Consider the following 5,412-nt stretch of genomic DNA (forward strand, 5'->3'; position numbering starts at 1 on the left):
TACTGAAGTTTCTGTACTGTTCTAAGTGTGTCTCATCTTTCCACCGCCACCAAAAGCCAACTGTAAGATTCGCAAAATCATCGTGACAATTTAGTCCCTGTTTCTTCTCACATGGTGTACAATTCCCAAACAGATTCGTTCGGTAGTAATTATCCAAACATTTACAGGCGCGAAATCCTGCAAATGCATATGCGTTAGTGCCTGTCAGACAAAAGAAATCGAAACCATTGTTAGTGAGATGATTGCATAAATAATTAAAATAAGGTTAAATAGTTTTTTCGGCCAACCAAGTTTTTTCTTTGTTGCTGTGTTTTCCTTTTTTAACGCGTGCTTAAAAAAGGACTTAGTAAGAACTAAATCGTAAATAATAATTTATTATTTATTAGGCGCAAAATAACATTCAAATATATGATCTAATGCGCACTAACAAAAAATAAAAATAAAATAGAATAAAAACAGATAATAAATAAATAAATAAAAACCCTAAAAATTTAGTATAAATCTCTCTATATATACAATTAAAAAGGCAATTATAAGATTCGATTAAAGAAAATATATTGAAACTAAGTAATTGAAATCATCTTAAAAACGTTCGACAAGTCATTCATGAGTCTTAAAACTATAAATCATAGGCTTCTTTAAAAAGTAAAGTTTTCAGCCTGGCTTTAAAAGGCTTCAAGCTTGTTTCCATCCTTAATGCACTTGGAAGTTTGTTCCATAGAGTCGGCGCAGCCACTTGGAAAGCCCTGTCGCCTAAGGTCTTTTCAGACTTGAACTTCGGTGGAGAAAGTAACAGTTCATCATTTGACCTGAGGTTGTAGGAGGACTCTTTGTTTATAATAATTATGGAACCAGTCCGTGTATCGCTTTAGATGTTATAAGTATCACGTTGAATTTTTATCCTGACACCTATCGGTAACCAGTGCAACTGACACAGGCTACTGACACAGTACAGGTATATGATGTGACAAAACTGCGGAGTATTTGTTATTAACCTGGCAGCCATATTCTGAAGACGCTGTAGCTTATTGATATTATTTCTTGGGAGACCGTAGAGTAAACTATTACAGTAATCTACTCGCCCCATTACCAGTATATGAACCAAACATCTGGTTGAATCCAACGTTAAGTATTTCCTGATCTTTCTTATAATTATTGTACAGATAGTAATAACCTGCACAACATGTTTCGTAATTTGAGCATCAAACTTCAGATTTCGATCAAACAGAACTCCAAGATTTCGTGCTGTACTAGCAGGAGCAACGCTGATGTCACCAACAGACAATTCTGCGACTCTAACCTTTTCAAGTTCATAGTCACAGTCTGTCAAATAAAGACCACAAATAAAAAGCAGAGACTTTTCATATAATTCGAGGGCGGCATCGTTTACTTGTGCCGCCAGGTATATAATTTGGCTCTCAAAGACAAAAATTAAACCCGTTTTCAGTTGTTCTTGTCTGTATGAACATAAGATTGACTTGACGCGGAACGTTACAAACGTGCAATTGTTCCTAGCAAAAATCACTGTCGTAAGTATGTATGTATGTATGTATGTATGTATGTATGTATGTATGTATGTATGTATGTATGTATGTATGTATGTATGTATGTATGTATGTATGTATGTATGTATGTATGTATGTATTTTTGCAGCATATTTTTCTTTCCTTTGGACAGTCAGGGGCACCCAACGTCAAGTTTCGGAAAATATCTGTTCGGAAGACGATTTGAGATCTAGAATTTTCGGAACATTTGTTGTAAAATTTCTTGCTTGCCTGCCTCTCCTAGGATTTTCGAACATCTAAAAAATAGTATCATTGCCCATTTTTAATGGGTTTTTACCCTAAGAAGGCCACCTAGAATTTTCGGGAGCATTTTTTCTGGCTGAAATTTTCGAAAAAGGTAAGTTTTGATCGCTAAAATTTTCGGATCACTAGCCTTTCAGCTAGGAAATCCGAACAGATGAAAAATTTTTAGGGGATAAAAATGTGCTTATATCTTCCGTTTAAATAATAAAATACGTTCAACATGGTATGTTTAAGTGGTTTTGAACTACAATATCGTTGGGTGCCCCTGGACAGTGTTTGGTTGTGTTTTTTATTCACGGAACTTAACAGACTAAGAGTCTTCTCGCTTTTTGTGGCAATGGAAAGTTTCCTACTGCGAAAATAAGCCTAATCGTTTGCCAACTGAAGAACTTCAAATATTATAATTTATGCTTGACGTTTGTCATGGTTTGTGTTGCTACAAGTGTTACCCGGTATGACTAAGGGCCTGTTTACATGGAGGTGGGGGATGAGGTGAGGTAACCCGCTTAGGTGGGAGTAACCCGCCTGTCCATATAATGTCTCAATTTACTTGGATCACGTTTACATGCATGATAGGTGGGGTGACCCGCCGAGGCGGGTAGCCCGGTCTGCCAGACCGGGTAACCCTCTCAGCCGGGGTCAAATTTTGCCATGTAAACGTTTCAAGGTGGGGTAACCCGCCTAGCCGGGGTCGGATTCGCGGTACTGAGTTCGCGCAAAATTCACTTTGGTAGATTCAGCCTTGTTCCAGACCTTTTGTTTTACTGCTTGCGCGTACTTGAATACGCAAAAATACGGACTGTTTTGCAGTCTATCACTTTGGCGGTAGCTTTGTATCATTATTAAAGGTAACAATTGAAAGCCACAGCATTGGAGGTTGCAGAAACAGCAGCAAGCGAGTGTAGAAGAGCATTAATCACCAAAACACGTGGTTTGCCAGCATTTTTCTTGTTTACGTGCTTAGCGACCATTCAATAATCTTGAGAAAGTGCACCCCGAGATGGCGGGGTTGTAAGATTGCATGTAAATGAGGGTTATTTTTTTACCCCACCTAAGGGATTACCTCACTTATCTGGGGTCCCCCACCTTCATGTAAACAGGCCCTAAATCGCTTTACGCAGGCAGCAACGTTTTAAGTCATTACAAAAAATCCCAAACGAGAACGCTAACTTTTCGATAATTACTTGTTAAAATGTGACGCGGATACATTTCACATGCGCACGTGAAAGCATTTGTTGTAAATGGCCTTTTTCACACTACTAGAGACGGATCATCCGTCTCGTCAAAATCCATCAAAATTGAAAGAGAAACAGATGGATCTCATCTAAAATTGAGACCCTTCCATTTCAAATTAAGACGCATTATCCGTCAGACGCGAATTATCCAACGGATAACCTGCCTCAGACTGATGTGAATAGGGCCAATGCCACGATCTTTTGGGTCTGGCAACTGCTCGCTTTGTCTTTTTGCCACGTTTAGGCTACGACAAAGGAAGATGAAAATTTACATGTCATTAAAAAAACACCACACCACACCACATGCACTAGTTTTAACGATTTTTTAACACCGTATAGTAGCCGCGAGCGGTAACCGAAGTCAGAACGGCATATACATAAATGTTTAGTTCTTTATTTATATTGCATCTAGTAGTATTAAAAAGGTGTATCAACATGCAAAGGAGAACAATATCAAGAGGGTGATAAAATGGCGAATTTCAGCCTGGTGGGGCAGGCTGAAATATTGTTGCGATTTCATGACAAATTTCAACAGGGCTAAAAACTAAACAACATCATTGCATGCGTATGCTCACGTTGCCTTTTCAGCCCGGGCTGACATTCCGTTTCCAATACATGGACTTTTTGCAGATTTTTCCAGGCTGTTTGCTCGGGCTAAAAATGCTAGCTCGGTTTCAGAAATCGGGATAAGATTTTCAGCCCGGGCTGAAACCTTCTCCGTGTAATCGCCACTTTCATTTCAAGAGGATTTCTTTCAGAACCCGGGCTGAAATCTCAGCCCGTTGCCATGTAATCATCCTCTAAGTATTAAACAAAATTATGTTGAAAACTAAAAAATACTATTTGATTTATAAAAAGCGCCGTTTTGTCTTAAATTTTCGATCTCCACAACGTAGAAATCGTTGCGATCCTTTTGTTTTTGTAAATCACAGGAAAATTAATTAGGATCGCGCATACATGTACTTTAGCAATGAGCTGATGATTACAGCTGTATTCTGTAGTATTTAATAATTTTTGAAAGACCAAAAGTCGTTTCGCCAGACGAAATTTCGCCTTGACTAAACGGAATTTCGTTTCGATTCGATCAAACGAAGAGACGAAATTTCGTCTCATGCAGCGAAATTTCGTCGACGTTAGAACAATAGATGCATCAAGATTTAGGCACTTTTTCGTCTGAATGGAAAGTTCACAATTTGTTTGCCGAAATTCGTAGATTTCGGCGACATCCGCTTTCATTTCTTTTGCATAATACTGTACATCAACCTGTTCTCAAAGTTGGCATTCGTCAAGCAAAAAGTTTAAAACAAAGCATTTAGTAAATAGCTCAGCGCGCAATTCAAGGATAGCTGCATGAAAGTCGGCTTCTCAAGGCACTAGTTTCTTTAAATAAGCTAGCTGCTATTATAGGCTTTGAAAGATTGTGCTAGCATAATTTTTGGCAATATTTTGTCATCACAAGCATTATTTTCACCTATTTTCCGAAAAATAGCACTCGTATGCTGGCATATTTGCACATTTATCTAGTTTTGCAGTACAAAATTGTCATTTATTAAACCGAGCCGAGCTCAATGTTACAGGCGAATTGACGTAATTAACGAAATTAATTTTTTCTCTTTAGGAAGTGACCCAGGGCCCGGTTGCATAAAACCTGCACTTAAGTGCCCACTTAAGTAGGTCACTTACAGGGACCGCGGAGCAAGGTGAAAAGTGGGAGGGCTGACAATTGAAAATAATTTTTTCTAATAAACGACCAATATACACTGTCAGTTCAGATTCAATGCAAGAAAAGACGCGATTAGAATTTTAGTATAGAAAATACTACACTGAAGTGATCTGAAAAATTTCTAACTATGGCCGTTCACTGTTCAAGTAATGTAATTCTTCTTGCCATCGAATATTTCATTGATTCGAAAGGAGAAAGACAAAATATAAAACTTTTATCAACTCAAAACAACTACTCACCTTCGTTTGGCTTGAAAAAGCTAGTAATTTTCTTTATTTCGTCTGATAAAACTGATAAAAAACTCTGCCGGAGCTGGAAGTACAAAACACGAAGGGGTGGCCAAGGCATGGCGTTTGATCAAGGGGCAAGTCGGCCCCAGGGCACAATTACCGCGAAAAGCAAGGAAACCCACAAAATGCCTGGCGTTTGAAATTAAAGAAAAAAACAGAGAATATAGCGGAATATGGGCGGAAAAAAACGTGTTTCAAGTCTTTTGTTATTTTAATTATTTTTCTTTTTAGCACAAAAAGTGGGGGCGGGGGCGCAAAAAAGTGGTGGGGCCGCGGCCCTACCAGCCCCTCCCCCTCCGCGGTCCCTGACTTAAGAATCCGTTATGGGTACACTTACGGGTGTTGCATGGAACACA

Source organism: Porites lutea, chromosome 3 (genome assembly GCF_958299795.1).
Source record: "Porites lutea chromosome 3, jaPorLute2.1, whole genome shotgun sequence".
Lineage (NCBI taxonomy): Eukaryota > Metazoa > Cnidaria > Anthozoa > Scleractinia > Poritidae > Porites > Porites lutea.